Raw genomic sequence first — 21,124 nt, 5'->3', positions numbered from 1 at the left:
TCTCGGTCTGCAATTAACTCCCTGTACACTGGAGAAGAGCAGATCAGGCAGAGGGAAAGCAAGCTGCTTGTGGTGTCCCCTTCGCTAAGAGCCTGGGGCACGGATTTGGAGGGAGGTAGTGTGGACGCTAAAGCCCATACCTTTGATGCCTTTTACGTGTCCTTCTAGAGAGAAGGCATTTAAAATTCTTAGATTGCTTTTGTAGTTTTTCTACAACGAACATATATTGCTTAAGGAGATAAGCAAACAATCCGAGAGAGAATAAAGTCACCCATAATCCCAGCTCCAGAAAAAGTCTCCACGCGTGCCGTAGTGCGTAACTGTCCAGATCTGTTTTCTATTCATAGAGCTATGAAGAGCTACGTATGGATAGAAAAATAGTTTGGTATGATGGAGACCTTCCTTAGAAAGACAGGAAATCCTATGGTAAGAAAAATTGGACTGAAGCGTGTAAAATTTTGAGTAACAAGATTATACAGTCAAAACACAAATAGCCTGAGAGAATGTTCATCCTTTTAATACCAATTTTACGAGCAAGAATCTTATGTAACCCATAGGAAAGATAAAAGTTAGCATCCTTAATATTCAAATGGCATACTTTCCTGTCCTGGCTCAGGAAGGTCTCCAGCACACCAGTTTGATTAGCATTTTTCTTAAGTGTTCTTCTAGTAGATTCATCATTCACATTTTTATATTTAAAATCTTTATGTTCTTACATTTGTACATTTATACCTTTAATCCACTCGGAGCTCACTTTCTTGTGTGGTATGTTCTAGGAGGTCTAGAATGTTCTCTCCCAGAGAGGGGGCCAGGTACACCAGTGGCAGTCACACCCCAGTCCTTTTCCCACTGAACTGAAATGTGGCCTTCACCAGAGAGGGAGCTTCCCAGGGTATGCAAATCAGAACAAAACCGTGTTAAGAGAATTTCGGGAAAAGGGAAGACATGACCTTCATACAGGTATAAAGATGATGCACTAAATATTTTAAGTAAATAATGAGGAAACTGAGGAGATGCCATAACCACTTTGAGAAGAATTCAAAGAACACATTTATAGATCAAAAATGTTGAAATGAGTTACACACACACACACACCACCACTCCCACCACCAAAAACGTGGGGCACCTGGGTGGGGCTCAGTAGGTTAAGTGTCTGACTCTTGATTTCAGCTCAGGTCATGACCCCAGAGTTGTGGTATCGAATTCTGCATCAGGCTCTGCGCTGAGCATGGAGCCTGCTCAAGATTCTTTCCCCACCTCTTTCTGCCCCTCCCCTGCTTATGCTTTCTAAATAAATAAATCATTTAAAAAAATGTTGGATGTGCCCATGGAGCAGAAATGTTGGGGTTTTTTTCTTTTTTGGGGTGGAGGGGGTGTGGAGGTTTCATTCATATTTCATAGTGAGAATTATTTTGTACTGTTATCAATCAGTGACAACGTAGAGTTATCAAATAGCTCCCATAGAGTCAGAATCCCACTCAGAAGGGAGGGCTATAAACACACTCTTCCATCATTTTCCACTGAGACACAATAATCGAAGTTAATCTTGAAGTTTTCCTGATTACAGAGGAAAGCCGGTCTCCTTAGTTCTGGCCTGATTAAGCACATAGGTGCATTGAGGGTGTTAATTTACCTTACAGGCCGGAAGTTTGCTTTGCTACCAAGTTCACATAAAAACTCTCAGACTGGACATTAATACCCAAGTTCTTGAGAGCTTAAGAACTTTGAGGAGTATACAGGGGTTTGGAGAGAGAAGAAGAAATACCCTGAACACTGTGCTCTAAGACCAAACTACTCTTATTTGCAAACCAGAAGCACATACATGGTTGTATTTGTTGGAGACCATTGCTCCCAAGGGCAGGCTCAACAGACTGGTAACTCTAGAACCAAGTAACTAGTGCTTTCACAGAGACAAATAGGCAGAAGGAATGGAGAAATGTCGGCCATACACCAGCATTTTATCTATCAAAGCTCATGAATACACCTAACACAGCTTTTGCCACATTCCTTATAAACTTCTCAGTGGCAAAAATGAAAATATTAACAGACCCAAAGATATAGCCTCTTTGTAGTGTATAAAAATAATAAGCTTAGTAATCCATGTGTCATGCTTCTGTTTTACTTAGAAAGCATCTAGGAATCCAGGGAGTATTAACCTAGTAGTTAAAAGACTTCTAAGATTTTTAACGTAAAACCTTGAAGTTGACAAATCACAAAATATAAGGCCAAAATAAACCTAAGTTCATCATCATAATGAGCCTGGTTAAAAGCACGTATTTTTATTCTACTTGGGGATGTTCATCCTAAACGGATACAGGTTTACTGCTCAAAAGAGCCAACATCATTCCTACATATTTAAGATTATGAAAAATGAATATTCTAAACACTGATAAAAATCAAAGACCTGGCTTTTCATTAAAAATATTAGTCTCCACTTGCTAAAAATTTAAATTAGGTGAACTTGAATTATTAAAATATTTGCATGGACTTTTTAAAAGTAGCTTTGAGGTCTAATATACATATAATAAAATTCAGTATTAAGTGTATTAATGCAACGTTTTTGGTAGATTTATAGTTATACAAAAGTCACCACAGATTTTGGGACATTTCTGTCACCCCTGAAAGCCATCACTTCCATCAGCCCTAGGCAACCACTAACGTATTTTTCCTCCATTGCTTTGCCTATGATGACAGTTCGTATTAATGGAATCATACAATACGGTGTCTTGTATGGGTTTTCATTTAGCATAACGACTTCTTAAGCCCATAAAGCCGTAGCATGGATCAGTACCTCATTCCTCTTTACTGCTTCTGGCGTTCCATTGTGTGGATAACCACACATTGTATTATGTGCTCGTCAGTTGATGGACAGCTGGGTTGTTTCAGCTTTGGGGTGATCATGAATCTACTATGAACATTCACGTAAAAGTTTTTGCATGAACAGATGATTTCCTGTCTTCTAGGTAGACACCTAGGAGAATTACTGAGTCACAGGTAACTCTGGAAAAGAGTTTGGTGTTTAAAATGGAGAATCTGCCACAGCGGCTGCACCCTTTTACTTTCCCACCAGTAACATAGGAGAGTTCCAGTATCTCCACATTATCGTCTTTTTGAATTATAGCAATTCTGGGGAGCATGAAGTGGTATCTGTGGCTTTGTTTGGCATTTCCCTAACGATTAATGATTTTGAGCATATTTTCGTGTGTTTATTGGCCATGTGTACACACGCTTTGGAGGAATGCTAAGTCGATTGTCCAGTTTTAACTGGGTTATCTTTTTGCTATTGAGTTGTAAGAGTTCTTTATATGTTCTGGATAGAAGTCCCTCATCAGACATGGTTTGCAAAGATCTTTTTCTTAGTCTATGGATTACCTTTTCACCAACTTGGTTTTGTAAGGAGTGTTTTTTTTTAAGTTTATTTTGCAGGAGTGGTGAGGAGAGAGAGAGAGCACGCATGCATGTGAGTGGGGGTGGGGGGAGGGGCAGAGAAAGAGAATCCTGATCAGGCCCTGTGTTGTTAGTGCAGAGGCCGAAGCAGGGACTCAGTCACAAAGCCTGAGATTAGGACTTGAGCCGAAATCAAGAGTTGGACACTTAACTGACTGAGCCATGAAGGAGCCCCAGGAAATTTTAAGGATTTGCTTCTTCATTTAGCCTATTAGAAGTCTTACATTATAATGTCCTTATTTTCCCAGAATTAGGGATATTCTAATCATGAGTGCTTATCTTCAGAAGATAATCAGAAGAGAGCTCATTTACTTTAAGAGATGTTATAATCTAATTTATTAATGCCATTTGGATGTAGGGAAACATTACTACTTAGAGGTAGAAGCTTTCTGAATTATAGACACAGACATACAGAGAGCTTACAGCTTCAATTCTGCAATCTTAGCCATGGGTCAAGGGTAAACACAGACCCACAAACTTCTCCACTCTAGAGATTAAAGAGATGTTCTCCTTCCTGGTGAGGACAGGATTAGTAATTGAGGTCAAGATAGACAAAGACTAACAAGTCGGATTCTCAGTCTTCTCTCACCCAATAGAAAAATAGATCTCTAGAAAGTGTTGGTCAATTTACAGAGATCACTTAGTGGGGAGATCATAAAACCAAATTTCCAATCACTGTGGCCCCTAGAAGAAATTACTTAAGGGGCCACAAACCAAAAAAACAAGACACAAGATTAATAGAGAAGAAAATTAAGATTAGAAAAAGTCAGCAATGTTTTATGGCTGCTGTGACCCAAGACAGATATAGATAGGCTAACACAGCCCACAAGCAGCATTTCCTTGGTGAAGTTTAGCTGACTCTGATAGGTGCATCCATTGGGCATCCCAAGGGAAGACCTCCAAAATGTGTTTATTTTTCTATTTAATTTTTAAAAGAGAACGCTCAAGCAGTAGAGGGAAAGAGGATCTTAAGCAGGCTCTGTGCCCAGCGTGGAGGCTGACTTGGAGGGGAGATCATGACTGGAGCCTAAATCAAGAGTTGGACACTTAACTGAGCCATCCAGGCAACCCATGTTTAACTTTTTCATCTAAGTGAGGATTCTCATAAAGATGAACATGATGTTAAAATTTTCACCTAATTAATGAGGAAACCCGTGAGGTGTTACAACCTGTTCAAAAGGAATAATAAAAAAAACCCAGACATATTTGCAAAGGTTTTTCCCAAGCCTGGGGGCCAGGGGCAAAGGGGAGTGGAATCATTTTGCAGAGCCATTAACGATCCAGGACCCACAGTGGGGTAAAATAACGCCCTCAGAATCTTCATCAGATGAAGTGTGTGCCAGACTGTATGTGTGTTCCTCGGACAATAACATGCTGTTTTCTGTTTGGTTTTGTTTTTTAATTTTTGAGAGAGAGAGAGAGAGACAGACAGACAGACACACAGTGTGCAGGAGAGGGCAGAGAGAGAGGGAGACACAGAATCCAAAGCAGGCTCCAAGCTCTGAGCTGTCAGCACAGAGCCCAACACAGGGCTCAAAGCCACAAACCGTGAGATCATGACCTGAGCCAAAGTTGAATGCTTAACGGACTGAGCCCCCAGGCGCCCCACATGCTGTTTTCTTAGAGTGGCTTTGTGAGAAGTCCTATATCTGACAGGGAAAATGCCCCAGGAGTCAGTTTTATGAACACACACTTTGAATTTGTTCATTTGAACATTTCTTCGTAAAATTTAAATCACTTGATTACATTTAAAAGTGATCTTTAGGATTCTGGTTGAAAACATTACGTTCCTATCTTTAGACTCTGTTGCCTTTATGTGTTTAGATCAAGAGGTCAGGTTTCAGATGTTATAAATTATAACTTGTTAGTCATAATTAAACATATTCCCATCCAGGGACATAATAGGTCTTGTCATTTGTTCAGGTCTGGTTTTATATCCTTAAGATTTTGTAACATTTTCCATATTGATTCTGGACCATTTTTGGCAAGTTTCTAGATATCTTATAGGTTTATTGCTACTGTGAATGGGATTTTATGTCATTTTAATTTCTAGCTTTTTGTTAATATAGGGAAATGCTATTTATTTTTGGGTACAAATGTGATGGATTTTTCACCATAACAAGTTAAAAAAACAAACCAAGATTTTCAGAGCAAAGTGTCTAGGGCTTTCTGGGTTTATAGTTATGTAATTATAGCATCTATAAATAAAGAATGGTCGCTTTTTCAAATATTTGTTCTGAGTATTTACTTTTGTGTATTATGCTTGTTAATGTTTCCCAGTCTTTATAATATATAACAGCAAGTGCTACAAGAACTTTTCATATTTTCAGATATTAAGGCCAGTTTTATTAAAACCCAGAAGTAGTTTTGATTAATCCTCTTTTACACATAATTTTTACTAGGAATTACTGCTGGTTTATGGGAAATGACATTTGGATAGCCATTAATGTGATTTTTTTTTTTTTTTACCTCCTTTGTCACATAATTTGTACCATTAACAGGGTAGAATTCTTGATGTCCAATTTTTACATTCTTGGGCTAAAACAGATTTGGTCATTGTCTATAATGCTGCAGGTTCGTTCCATGGAAACAAGCTCAAAGGTGGAGATTTATGTGAAACAACAATTCTGATGATCACCCACGTCCAGAGAGCCCTGGGGGACTGGCAGCCCAAACTCTCCTTTCCAGTCCTCTGCCTTTGCCCCATCAGAGTGGTCTTGGATCGAGGCAAGGAGGCTTGCACACCTACATCCACAGGGAGGGTGTAACCTTGGACCTTGGGGATGCAGGTCTTTTCAGCCAATGTCAGTGCCCAGAGAAGGACACAGCTGAGCCTGATCATACACCAACCACCCATTAGCTCAGATGTCCATCAATGAAGGGGGCCAGAGGAGATCTGCAGGGGACATTCAGCCACCCCCTAGGAGTAACATTTTGATATGCTACCAGGTTCCTGGATTGACATTTATAGTCCTAATACAATCTAGATTTTGGTTGTATTTTAGTTAGAAATTTCAGTTTTCCGTATCTAGTGTAATCTTACTATCCAAATCTGTTTTTGGTATTTAAGGTCCTAAATGAGCTCACCCTGGAAGCAGAGTGCTAACAGAGAAAGCAGACCAAGGAGCAGACCTTGGGAGAACATGTGAAGGCCGGGCAAAGGGAAAGGATGTAATGAAGAGGCAGGGGAGAGAGGAGAGAGCTAGGACAGGGGTGTGGGGTTCCAGATGTGCCACTGGGGCTGTCATTTGATTCTCCTGTGTGAGTATTATAGGGGGATTTCCTTCTCTATTTTGGATGTTTCCTTTTAGGCGGCCAGGGTTCAATGAATGTTAGCTTCTGTCTTTGTCCCAGATCTTCATTTTGCATCCAGGAGAGAGGAAGTTGGACTGAATAGGACACTGGGGAAGAGTAAACCAGGCATGTGGACGCGGCCCCCTCCTGTGCTCTCCTGGGCACCACGCCTCCAGCGACAACACTATTCTCCTCTGCACTTTCAGGCTGCAGTGAGTGTTTGCTTAACTTGGAGTCATTGGGTAGTAGGGTTAGCACTGGTGAAGGCAAAGTCAAGAGGTTGTAGCCCAAAGGGTTTGCGGAAGCAGCCACCACTGCCTCCCAGTGTTCTGGAACCCGTGGGGAACCAGAGCGGGGCATGGTTATTAGGGGCTGGGTCAGAAAGCCCTCTGTAGATTTAGTTTGGTTTCCCCCCTCTTTACAACGAAACACACACTTCAAGCTTTTGCAGTAATAGACTCCAGACTTCTTAGTTTAGTAATGGTAATCTGGGATCTCGTAGATCTGACATTGTTCTCTGAATGGCGGATATCGTTTAAAAACTTAATTCAAGGGGCATCTGCATGGCTCAGTCGGGTGAAGCACCCGACTCCTGATTTCAAGCTCAGGTCACCATCTCACACTTCGTGGGTTCGAGCCCCGCATTGGGCTCTGTGCTGACAGCTTGAAGCCAGCTTAGGAGTCTCTCTCCCCCTCTCTGCCCCCTCCCCTGCTCATGTGCTCGCTCTCTCAAAATAAAACTTAAATATTAAAATTAAGTTTCTTTAAACTTTATCTACATTTAGCTTGGATATATGTGGAGTTCAGGTTTACATACCCACATGACCACATTTACTCCTTGCAACGATACTAGCATTTACCTGCTATCATTAACACATTTATAGCAACATAACTGGCTTAAATATGGCTGGTTTTGTTTTTGTTTTGGGTTTTTTGTTTTTGTCGCCCACACCACTGCTTCCCACTTGGGAAAAAGCTTCTCTGGGAAATCACCTGACTATACTGGTCTCGCCTCCACCTATGAGCAGCCAAGATCAAAAGCACCACACGCTATTGTAACAAACAGTAATAGCAAAGATGAAACAAAGGATTTAAACCCATTTATTAAAAAAACAAATACGGGGTGCCTGGGTGGCTCAGTCAGTTAAGCGTCCGACCTTGGCTCAAGTCATGATCTCACAGTCTGAGTTCAAGCCCCGCATCGGGCTCTGTGCTGACAGCTCGGAGCCTGGAGGCTGCTTCTGATTCTGTGTCTCCTCTCTCTCCCCCTCCCCTGCTCACTCTCTCTCTCAAAAATAATGAATAAACATTAAGAAAAAATGTAAAACAAAAACAAATGCCCAACTCTCAGAATGGGCTAAAAAACACTTCAGCCACATGTTCCTTGTAAGAAACTCAAGCTTGTTTACCCTCCTGTCTTGGAACTTCTGTTTTTATTGCAGGGCAATGCCAACAAACAGAAAGGTGGCATGGATCCATTGATTCCAGACATGGTATGAAATCAAGCAAAGGGCTATTTTATATCGATAAGTGATCCAACTCAGTGGGGAGAAAATAGCTCCTGCTACTTAACGTGTTCAGTAGACATAGCTCCACAAACATGTGCAGAGGCAGTCAGGCATTCTCAGAGCTCTGAATGAGTGAATGCCTTTCCCAAATCCTGCTGAAGATAACCAGTCTGGTAAGGTAGTGAAAACTCTCTAGCAGCTGGTGGACTCTTGGGAAGAGTCCAATGGTTGTAGCAGGAATCCCGGCACAGTCCGTGTTGAAAGGGACTCTCCCTCTCACCTTTGTGGATTGAGGTCCTCCACATGAGAAGGACTGAGACTTATGAAGGACTTCGAGAATCAAAATAGAGAATTAGTCTGAATAAACAAAGCAGGTGTTCTAAGACCTCACAGGAAAAACTTAAGTAAAAGACACTCTGTGAAGGTTCTTTCGGTTGGGAGCAGGAGAGAGAAAAAAAAACAACTATGTTAGCTTACTGTTCATCTATTTCTGTGTAAACAACCACCCCAATTCTCAGTGGCTTAAAACAGTAAAGCTTTACACTCTCTCCCGGTTCTGTGGGTTGATTGAGCTCAGCTGGGTGGGTACCCTTGCTTGGGGTTTTTGGGGGTTACAGCTGTATCTGGGCAGTTTTGATCATAAACCCCAGAGGTCAGCATAACTGAAGACTCAATAGGTTCCTGGGGTTCTTCTGATCCCCATGGAGTGGACTTGGGCCAAGTAATCTTTGTACTGGGGCTGTGCTAGCAGGACAGGTTGTTCAGCAGCATCCCTGGCCTCTACATACTAGATGGCAGGAGTAGTCTCCCCCCACCAACCCTGTATGTGACAAACAAGACCATCTCCAGACACTATCACATGTCCCTTGTCAGAGATCCCTCTTCCATCTACTTCGCATCCTTATCAACTACAGGGAAGGTCCTAGTAATGGGATCTCCAGCGTGCCAGGGATTTTAACTGCCCACCTACAGCCAGTCACAAATAGCCAAGTAGGCTTTAAGCCACAGCCAGGGGAGCAACTCCTTCTTTGCTTCCATGCCTGCCACATAGAAGTGTTTCCCCTGGCTCCTGTCTGTGGAATGCTCTTAACACCCTCTGGGATGGTGCTGCCCAATTTGGAAGGATTTTTGCTTATATAAAGTATTCCTTTTAATGTGCCTCAACTGATCTTTTGACAGGTTTCCATTTCGATCATCTACTTCCTAAGGCCACTTGCAGTCAACCTTAAACCTTTCAGTTTAAGGGTCTTAAAGTCCCCCTAGAAGCAACCCTGGAGAGAGGGACTCCTTACTGCCTTTTCCTCCCTCACTTTCCCATTAGCTTGCCAGCACTTCTAGGGATCATCTTCCACACCATGGCACATTATCAGCTATGTTCATCCTATGGGTAACCAGAGCTCAATACTGTCAGGTGGCTTCAGGGCACAAATTCTCAGGCACTTCAAACAGGTGTGCAAGCAGAGTAGCCACCAGTGGCCAGGGAAACCGTCAGATAAAGACGGGAGGCTGGTGGCAGCCACCACATGCACTTCAATAGGAAAGCCCCCTCGGGCCACTGCTAGCATCTGCGGTGGTGAAATCTGGGGTCCTTATCACTTCTGGAAACTGGGACTAAGAAAACACTTCTGGAACCCTCTGAGGAACCATATAGAAGGTGCCATACAAGGCACAAAATAGGGTGGAAGAATTCTATAAATATTCCATTCTGCTTTAGCCAGATGGCAACTACCTTGCAATTCTAGATGGGTGCCTGAACCAAGATGGAGACACGGGCTCCCACAGGTCTTCACATGACAGCAGCAGAGCCTTCCTGGGGCCAAAAGCAAGGCAGAGGTGGTGCAGTAGAGGGGAGTGGTTGTCAAATGGCTGCAGGAACCCTGGAGCAAGGCAGCCAGAGACTACTCAACCCACATGCTGACATGTACATCTTCGAGTCTTTAGGTTCCTTCCTCTACATGAGAGGGGTTCCAGCACCTTGACTTCACTTAATACAGACCGACACCGAGCTGTTTGTTGCTAGGGACCACGCATTACATCTGAACCTTTATAGGAAGGGCTCTTTTCCTGAGGATTTTGGACCAAGGTGATTCCAGGTCATCTTCCTTGGTCCAGCACCCTTGTAATTGGTTCCCACACACACATACCTATGTTTTGGCTGATGTGACAACCAAAAGTTGCAATTCTGACAGCATGTAAAAGCTATTGCTTCCTATGTTCAACTTCTGTCCGCTGGGATGATTCGATTGTAATGGGCCTGAGGGAAGTGAGGATTGGTACAGATGCAGAATCCCCTCCAAGGTAACGTCCTCAGGTCAGGTCTATACCACAGCTCCAGGCAAGGGTGCACGGGGGATCTGGGGCCTCAGCCAGGGGAGGAGGGGCTACTTTGGCAGAAGTAGAACTCTGCAGGATTTGGAGTTTCATGATGGAGAATTCTGGAGATTGGAAAGGGGAGTATATGAATGAAACAGACTTTCACCTAAGAGCTCTGATACAGATATGAAGCTAAGTTTTAGTAGTTAATTTGCCACTTGAAGGACTAATACTTGAGTTTTTCTTATATACTGACCCCATAGCCAGAAGACAGGCTACATTCTTTTAGGGAAGGCTTAAAAAGCTCTGCTCCTCTGACCATGCCTTGCACTGAAAAGGGAAAAGTACGAATGTGGCCTTTTTGTTCTCTAATCTCTTCAGGACACTTGGAAGTAGCCAATCTCGTGTTTTGGCATCAAGTGCCATATAATTCAAGGTACAGGGAGACATCATTCTGATGATTTTGTAAGTGTGTGAATCTCTGAATTAGAGATTTTTTGCTTGAAATACCTACAGTGACGTTTTTAAGGAAGAAGTTAGAGGGACCAAATCTAACTTTCAGGGTCTCCACTACAGAGACTCAATAGCCACTTCTCCCCAGCATTCAGGTCCCCAGAGTCCACAGGGTAACGGGGGATCACGCAGGACACCACTCAAGTTCCTATTTGGCAAGCACATGCATTTAGAGGTAAGGAAATGGATTCTGTTTCCATTTTACTTTATCAAGCCTGTAAGCATAGGTTTGCCAGAGTCCCTTGCCTCCAGGGTCCTAGATTTATATTCTACTAATGAGAACTAGCTATTAGATATCCAGCCCCCAAGGCACAAGGGAGAGCAAAATAAACAACCACCAGCACAAAAATAGTTCAAGTTTCTTTGTTTTGGGGAAAGACAAACCAATGAATATGTTCCTGAGTTTGTTGGCTTTAAAATGTGGAAGTTCTGAAGTAGGGATTGTGGTGGCGGGGAAGGAGGGGGATGTCCCAATTTTAGCAAGGGAATTGGATAGGAAAAGAACAGTTTTTACTGAAGAACTCTGATCTTGGACTTTGATTTGTTCAGAAGATATGTAGAGATAATTGGGTTAAAATTAGTGCTCAGCACTTGCAAAGTTTTGAAAGTAATTGTTTGGAAAGATGCCTTCTCAACAATCAATTACGATACTTAATTGGAGACTTGAAATTTCCATCGCTAAATTTGTCAGACGCTTGTTTTAGAATCCCTTTATTTATCATAGGTTTGTGTCTTGGCCAAGTTGGATGTGGGAGAAATCTTAGAATTTCTTCACTATTTACTTAGCTCAGTGATTCATGGCTTCCAAGTATCCTAGAGTGAATAAACTCTGATAGTCCAGTATTAAATATAAAGGTATAAGATTTCACTTCATTAAATTTCGAGGTCTCTTTTAGGAAAAGGAATTCTTTTCTAGGACAGCCAGACTTGGACTTAGACCATGGGCTTAGAAAAGCTTCTGGGCTCAGTAGAAGGAAAAACAAACATTTTTACTTGTTTGTAAGCCTTAAACTCTTATTTGCAACCATTATCTTGTAGTGGGAAGGAGTCCACTTGTAGTGGGGGTGGGGGGGAATTGGACAACCAAGTTCTCTCTACCTCGCACAAGTCCTGTAATAGACTGGTGGTATTTAGTATTTTAATGAGAAAGTGACAAAATGGATAGCATAACGCAAGTGGGAATTTTAAGATTTCACTTTGACAATTGTCAGGTTTGACAGATACTGCTAATTGCATCAGGGAAAACTTTTTGTAGGAAGTGCTAGTAGCCTTTAGTAATTGGTGATTCCTGTTTCCCCTCTAGTATCTACACAATTGCTAATGCAGAAGTTGCAGGTATACTCTACCATATACCATGCAAAAATATAAATATCTGCACTAGAAGTAAAATTTAGGTATTAACACTAAAGGTTGAAATAACTTATGATGTATCCAATTAGTGAATTTCTATGGGAACTCCTGTTTGTACACATTATTATGTGGTTTATTAGGAGTAGGTTATTGCAATGTTAGTACACCTTCTCTACCCAGTCATACCAAAAGTTCTGTTGCGGGGCGCCTGGGTGGCTCAGTCGGTTAAGCGTCCAACTTCAACTCAGGTCATGATCTCGCGGTCTGAATTCGAGCCCAGCGTCAGGCTCTGGGCTGATGGCTCAGAGCCTGGAGCCTGCTTCAGATTCTGTGTTTCCCTTTCTCTCTGCCCCTCCCCCGTTCATGCTCTGTCTCAAAAATAAATAAACGTTAAAAAAAAAAAAAAGCGCTGTTGATTATAATTAAATCCACAAAAGATACTATCAACAGTAAATAAGCAACATTTATCATTTTTCTCCTTAAATACTTTTGCTATTTTTTGATAGTTTTAATTTCTCCATCTCCCCCATATTACCTCCTCCAGAGGACATGGAGAAATTATGGTTTAACACCAGAATTTTCTGTGGGGGAAAAAAGACATTTGAAATAGTGGATGGATTCTGTCCACAATATGGGATGATCTGTAGATAACTGATCCAGACACTTCAAAAACACCAATGTCATTTTTAAAGATGAAGGAAACGTTTGAGACCAAAATGGCTGTTGTAAGAACTCCTTAGTTTGAGGAACCTCTGAAAATTTGCTCTTCTATTAAAAGTAGGGAGAACACTGGCAAAATGAATCTAGTCGACTTTAGAACTTTTCAGGCTAGTCAAAGGTGAACCATCAGTAACATTTCTTCAAGAGAAATGACTCCGTCTCAGTCATAGCAGTGATCTTCAGTGTGTTTTCTCCTTCTCCCCAGCCTCAGGGTAGCCCAAACATTACAACAGCCTTACAACTTTACTTACAGCCAACAAACATTACTCCCATGGTGGGTGGGAGAACCAGCAGCCACTGGAAAGAACAGAACAACTTGGAGCTTGAAGCTTCTCCACAACCACATTAATAGAATTTTCATGATTTGGCCTGAAACACCACTGGAAATCTCCATTCTCAGGAAGGATTATGACAAGTCCTATACCAGGGTGTTTGTTGAAGACACTCAGTGGCAATTGTGAACATCATGGAGGTCTGAGGCATCATTACCAATTGGGGATAATAAAGGTTGACCCAAAAGCTTAAAAGGAAAAAAAAATTGGGAATGAGAATTCTACAGCACGATTTGAAAAGTTCCAGCTTATTCCTGGAAATCTACATGGCCACACATAGGTGAGAGCTGTTGCATACCCGGGGAAGACCTGAGAAGGTCCTGATTTCTTACCTCTAGCTGACCTTGGCCCTGTGCTAACAGGAAGTAAAGGCTGAAAAGTCGTAAACTGCCTACAAGAACAGTGACAGCTTGATCTACAACACACACAGATTCACTTAGCAAGAGCTTGGAGACTTAAGAGCTGAGGCAGTTAAAGAGATCTGCCTGGGGTGCCTTTGTGGCTCAGTTGGTTGAGTGTTCAACTCGTGATTTTCGCTCAGGTCAAAATCCTGTGATTCGGGAGATCAAGCCCTGCACTGACAGCATAGAGTCTGCTTGGAATTCTTTCTCCCCCTCTCTGCCTCTCCTCTGCTTGCACTCTCAAACATTTTACAAAGAGAAATCTGTCCAATTATTAGCTGACTGGTGGCTACACATGGCAGTTAGCTTAGTGAAGGCTCTTAAGTTTGTCAAGTACTGTTTGAATCCAAGAAAGAACAGCAGGATCAGCAACAAAAAGCAACAAAACAGAAGGAGGGGAAGATCGGACTTCCAGTTAACATGTCCAGCAAGAAATTACAAGTCTCCCAGGAAAGAGGAAGTATGAACCATCTAGAAAGAAAAAGCAGCCAGCAAACGGTCTCCAAGGAAGAAGTCAGACGTAGATCTAGGCTTTAAACCAGCTGTTGTAAATGTTCAAAGAATTAAAGGCCAAAAGATGTCTAAGAACTAGAAGAATGTCGTCTCCCCAAATAAAGATGGTTAATGAAGAAATACAAGTTATAGGAGAACCAACACAATTATGGAGTTGAAAGACAACTAAAAAGATCACCTTCTGCTGAGCTCTTGTGAAGTGGAAGAAGCATCAGCAAACTTTAAGACACAGCAGTTGAAATTATCCAGTTTAATTCCCTCAGTGGGATTCTAAGTCTGTTAACTGCTGAGATGTCTAGTTCTTTCCTTAATTGTCCTTTTAATATATGTCATCATTAGATACCTAAGTATTTATTTTTTTATACTGAACTTTTAATTAATATGTAGTGTCCTGGTCTCTAATAACCTTTAAGGCTAGTTTTCCAGAGTATAGCCACCCCTACTATATTTTCATTACTATTTGAAAGAATGGAAACATATTTCATGTAATCTTTTTATAAGCGTTTGGACTTAAGTGGGTCTTTTGTTGACACCATTTAGTTGTACTGAAGAAAATCCATTCTGCCAATCTGTCTTAATTGGAGATTTTAACCCATTTACATTTAAAATAATTACTGATAGAGACTTCTATCCTTTCATTTAGTTCTTGTGCTTATTTCCTATATTAGTGTATTTTGTTTTAATTGATTTTGAAGTATTTGAATCTATCATTTCCTTTTGTATATATACCATAATAATTTTCTTGTGTGATTACCAGGGGATTACGTATCTAATGTTATTACACTCTAATTTGAATTTATACCAGTTTAACTCAATAATATACAAAAACTCTGTTCCCTTTAGGGCTGTCCCTACTCCCTTTAGAGCTGTTGTAGTGCTCACAGAATTACATCTTTATACAATTTGTGCCCCCAGACAGACTAGTAGTTTAAGAGAATGCATTTAGAAGAATTATGTAGAAACAGTGGAGTCCTAAGCCACTGTTTTAATAGTAGCTTTCATAATTACTCATTTACTTTTATTAAGATCTTTATCTCTTCACATGGCCTCGAGTATTGTCTAGTGTCCTTTCATTTCATCTTACATAACTACCTTAACAATTCTTGCAGGACAAGTCTACTGGTCATGAATGTCCTTCTGATCGGCTTTTGGTTTTCTGGAAAGGTCTTAAATTATGCTTTACTTTTGAAGGGTGGTTTCACCAGGTATAGAATTCTTGGTTGACCTAGTCAAAGGGGCTAAAAGAGAAACAAAAATCAGCCCACTGCCTTTAGCTTCCAAAGTTTCTGATGAAAAATATGCTGTTAATCTTATTGAGGCCCTCTTGTATTTGGCAAGTCATGTCTCTTGCCATTTAAGATCCTTTCATCTATCTTAGGAAACTTTGCTTATAATGTGTCACAGTGCAGTCCTCTGAGTTCACCTTACATGATATAGACATCCAAGAAGCTTCATAAACTGTAAGCAGTTCAAATTTAGTAAGAATTCAGGCATTATTTTTTCCCCAACCATTCTCTCTGCCCATTTCTCTTCTCCTTCTGGGATTCCGGTGATGCCCATATTGGTCCACTTGGATCCCTTAGGCTTGGAGTCTGACAAAAGACTGAATAAAAGTGAACATTTTTGTTTTTGAGAGAGAGTGAGAATGCAAGCAGGAGAGAGGGACAGGGGGAGAGAATCTTAAGCAGGCTCCATGCTCAGCACAGAGTTCGACACAGGGCTCCATCCCACCACCCCGGATCATGACCTGAGCCTAAGTCAAGAGTTGGCTGCTCAACAGATGGAGCCACCCAGGTGTCCCTAAAAGGGAACACTTTTTGTAGTCCTATTTTAAGTTCAAATTCTTCTGCCTGCTCAAATCTGTATTTGAATCTTTCTAGTGAGTTTTTCATTTCAGTTATTATACTTGTCAGCTCTAGAAAGTTTTGGTTTCTTAGGTTTTTTTTATCTCATTACTGAGGTTTCCATTTTTTTCGTATTTTCACTTCAGCTGGAGAAGGAGAAGGTTAAGATAGTAGGGGGAGGTCCAACAAGGACTATTTGCCTCTGTCCGTACCTCTACACAAATACCAGGGATCTGTTGCTTCTGGTCACAGATCCCAAGAGCACAGATCCCTGATACTTGGAGGACAGGATTTCTTTTGCCCACACTAACTCCCATAAGCTATTGTGAGCTGCTCAATTCCCAGTACACCCTTTGTGGATACTGACAAACATTCTAAAGGCAAACATGGAAAGACAAAAATTCAGAACAGTCAATAGTACTGAAGAATAAACAAGAGTTAGAAGTCTAACATCACCCACTTTCAACACTAGATCACTACTGTGATCAAGACAGTGTATTTGTGAAGTAGACATAAGTTGAGGGCATGGAACAAAGTCCAGAAAGATCCACACAAATATAGCTTATCCTTTTCTGTGTTTGTTCTGTGAATGGTCTTTTCAACAAATGGTGTTGGAGCAAGTGGAAGTCCACGTGTTAAAAAAAAAAAAATCTTGACACAGACCTTACACCCTCCACAAATTCAAAATGTGTCATGGACCTAAATGTAAAATGCAAGACTGTAAAACTTCTAGAAGAGAACACGTGAGAACAATCATGATCATCTTGGGTTTGGGGATACATTTTTCATGGATTGTGCCTTTGATGTTCGATCTAAGAACTCAGTAAGCTGGACTTTGTTAAAATGAGTACTACTATGTGGCTGTCTTTCATTTTCTTAACCTCTTTCACAGACTTGGAAGATACTGTTCTATTTTAAGAGGTTCTTAGATTTTGTGAATAAAAGTGATCCAATTTTTAAAAATGGTAAGAACTGAACAGGTATTTCAGCAAGGAAGATACACAAATGGCCAGTTAAGCATCATTTGTCATTAGGGAATTGCAAATTAAAGCCAGTTGCCACTACATTCCTATTAGATTAAAAACAAAAACTGACAAAAACTGCACCAGGGTGCAGAACCTCTAGGATCATCACTGGGGGTGGGGGGGTGGGGTGGAGAATAAAAGATGGTATAATCACTTTGGAAGGACAGTTTGACACTAACTTACAAAGGTAAGCATAGTCTTAACATAATCCAGCAATTATGCTCCTAGATATTTCTACCCCCATTAATTTCTGTGCACACAAAATCCTGCACAGGTGGAGGGTCTTCAAAAAGTTAAAGATAGAATTACCATATGACCCAGTAATTCTACTACTGGGCATTTACTCAAGGAAAATGAAAACACTCATTCAAAAAGACACGTGCACCCCCAAGTTCATTGCAGCATTATTTACAATAGCTGAGACAAGGAAGCAATCCAGGTGCCCATCCAGAGATGAATGGATGAAGATGTGGTATATACACACAATGGAATATCACTCAGCCATAAGAATGAAGTCTTGTCATTTACAACAACATGGACTGAACTAGAGGGTAGAATGCTGAATGAAATAAGGGAAAGACAAATACTACAGGATTTCACTCATGTCTCATTTCATCTTGTTAAATTCCACAGGAAGACCAGACTTAAAAAATGGAGAACAAATTGGTGGTTGCCAGAGGGATGGTAAGGGGCGATGGATAAAATGAAGGGGGATTAACAGTACATTTATCACGAGGAGCACTGCAAGACCTACAGAGTTGTTGAATCATTTTGCACCTGAAAATACCACTGTTGACTATACTTCAAAGTAAGTGCTGTACATAAGTGTTTATAGCAAGTTTTTTTCACAACTGCTGAAAACTCGAAGCAACCATGGTATTATTCAATAGATGAGTAAACTGTGTTCTATCCATTTAATAGAATATTACCCAGGAATAAAAATAAAGGAGCTAACAAGCCACAGAAAGGCATGTAGCAGTCTTAAATGTGTATTGCTAAGTTAAACCAGTCTTTAAAGGACTGTACTGTAGGATTCCAATACCGTATAGTAAGAGTATTACTTTACTTGTTTCTAGTTATTTGGTGGGGGAGGAGGGAGAGAGAATAGGTAGAGCACAGGATTTGGGGGGAAGTGAAACTATTCTATAAGCTACTGGTGGACACATTATGTATTTGCCAAAACCTGTAGAATTTTAAAACAAAGTAAATCTTGATGTATACAAACTAGGAAGTCACTTAGAAGGTTAGGGAATCCCAGAAGGTGGCAGACTGACAAGAATCTCACTATAGCACAGGTGTATGAAACCCTCTCTGGAGAGGGCAAAGGGAGATGTCAACACGAATGGATGCTTTAAGGATCAAGGTAAAAGGAACAGCATGGGAGCACACTCTAGTCAATAAATTCGTTTCCCACAAGGGTAGGTTGTCATGATTCTAAATCTGCTACATATGTACTAAAAGTGAACAGTTAAATGGATGGGAAGTGGCAGGAGACAGATTTCTCATTAGATTTCTGGCCACCAAGATATAGAAGATCAAGGAGTGGTGAGGACAGATGGGAGTCACGGACTCTACACTTCACTATGTATTTGGTCATGACTGGCATATTGGAATGCCATGAAATAAGAATGGAAGAAAGCAGAGAGGGTTGTTGGGGGAAAATAAACGTAGTCCTAAAGTAAAAAAAAATTATCACTAAATAATGAATGTGGGAACTAAATGTTACTAAAATATGTGGGAACCATCACACACGGGCAAAGTTTTAGTTGTCCAGGAGGCAAATGGAAAGAGCCAAGTGTAAATACTGAATGAAGGCTTAGGAAATTTTAAGATCCCCCATTTATTGCCAATTAAGAGGCCTCCAGTTGATTTTTCTAGTCCCAGGATAGATCCCATTGCCTGGCATTCTATGTTGTTGCTGATGTTTAAGGCTGAAGTCAGGAGCCTACACTTCATAGTCCAGGGTGGTCTTGACCATCCATGGGACCAGTACCAACTGAAATGTGACAAAATGACCATTTCCAGGGAGTTAGACTACTCTGGGTCCCTCCCCCCATGCTGAAGCATAGAGGCCATCCGTGGAGTCACCATCTGTCAGTATAATCTCAGATCCCAGGATCTTATTCATACCTAGAGGCATAAAACTATCTAGCTTCGCTATTAGTAGGAAATACCAAAAAGTTAGAATATCGGTTTGAAGAAAGCACTGTGTGAAGCCTGTAAAAATCCTATTTTTATTGCCTTATAATAGTGGATGCCAAGTGTTTTTTTTTTTTTTTTAGCATAATTAGGTCTCATGTAATATTTGGGATTTATATTAAAATATTAATTTTTCTGAAATTTAAGTTTAACTGGACACTTATGTTTTATCTGGCAAACCTCTTTAAAGGGAAGGTTTATTTCAGAATAACTGTGCTTGGAGTAAAGCATGTAAAAACCCACGTAATCGTCAGAGTCCAAAGGGCTATGCTAAATTGGACACTTCTATTTAGCACCAACTAAGAATATTGCAGTTTGGTCTGGTCCACAATAGAACCTCCGAAATTGAAGTGAACAGAAGGTAGAAAACGTTAATGCAGCTATTGTAGCATATGAATTGCTGATTACATATGTAGTCCTTCAGAAAGTTCAGCTTGGAAAGGGCTTTTCCACCCCAGCATGCTCTTTCTGGGTTTTAAGTTCGGGGTTGGAATCATGGTCAGGCCAGATACCTAAGCTTCTGATTTATTTTTTAACAAATTCTGAACAGTCAACAGGGTATGGCAAGTACACGCTTTAGAAGTGACATAGCAGCATCAAAAAGCTGGGGAGGAGACTGTGTCCTGCCAGGTGTTAAGATTGGAAATAGCAAGAGGTGGTCAGGAGTCTGCAGTATGCAGGTAACGGGTCTTAAACTCCACAGAATTCTAGCAGCTGGTCTCACTGCATGAAACCAGGGCTGTAGGTGATGAAAGTCTTAAAGCTATCACCATAGGGCCTTTTCAATTTTTGCACTGGGTCTTACTTAGTGTAGAGGATTGGCCCAGTCCTACTCCACAAGTTCCAATCCTTAATTCATTCAAGCCATCCTCCCCCCACTTTTCTCACATGCTACAGATTACACAAAACCATGCATCTTCTTCCACCATCCAAATCCAGAGGTGGAAGTCAGCCTTTCACAGTATGTACTTGAAACACCTACAGAGCTTGTTCCAACTGATTAAGACCCACTCCCCGAGTTGGATTCAGTAGGTCTGGAATGGAGTCCAGGGACTTGCATTTCTAGAAGGTTCCCAGGAGATGCCAATGCTGCTGGCCTGGGGACCACATTGAGAACCACCACTCTAGGTTTACCATTATGACCAGTCGTCTACTTATCTCCAGAGATGGGATCCTGGTCATTAGGCTGGCGAGTGATTCATCTTCAAAAATCTCATTCTGAAACTCTGCTTCCAAGGGAGACTTCTGGTAACAACTATCTTGCATTGATTATCCCAGAAATATGGAAGTTACATGCAAATGGTTTATGAAGGGAAGTGCTTCCAAGAGGAAGTAACAAGGTAGTAAAGATGAGCAAGAGAAGGAAGGGGTGTCCAAGTAAGGATAAGATTTCATGTAAAGCCCCATTGTAGTGGCTGCTACTCATGCCCCTATGCACAAAGGGCAGGGTCCAGGAGACATCAGGCTCAAGTTTCTAGTTGTTCTCTCCCAGTGGGGTCATATAGATACTTGTGTCTCCCAGCAATGATGTGTGACCACACACATGGCAACAGGGAAGCTCAGGTGAGCCTTGGTATCCAGAGTTTTTATTGGAAGTAGGTATGGGATGGCCACATGTGTGGGAGAACTTAGTACCCAGCTCCTCCAGAGGTCAAGCTGATACCA

At 41.2% G+C, this 21,124-nt stretch overlaps 1 long non-coding RNA gene across 1 annotated transcript; it reads left to right on the top strand.

The window, feature by feature from the left end:
- Positions 1 to 6,766: 6,766 nt before the first annotated feature.
- LOC132664845 (uncharacterized) lies at positions 6,767 to 18,116 on the top strand. The gene is made up of 3 exons (XR_009603884.3): positions 6,767 to 6,953; positions 8,184 to 8,234; positions 17,894 to 18,116. It is a non-coding gene; the product is annotated as an uncharacterized LOC132664845 (long non-coding RNA).
- Positions 18,117 to 21,124: the final 3,008 nt, after the last annotated feature.

Source organism: Panthera onca, chromosome F2 (genome assembly GCF_046562875.1).
Source record: "Panthera onca isolate mPanOnc1 chromosome F2, mPanOnc1 haplotype 2, whole genome shotgun sequence".
In the NCBI taxonomy this organism is placed as follows: Eukaryota; Metazoa; Chordata; class Mammalia; order Carnivora; family Felidae; genus Panthera; species Panthera onca.
This window is presented reverse-complemented; position numbering and strand designations above follow the sequence as displayed.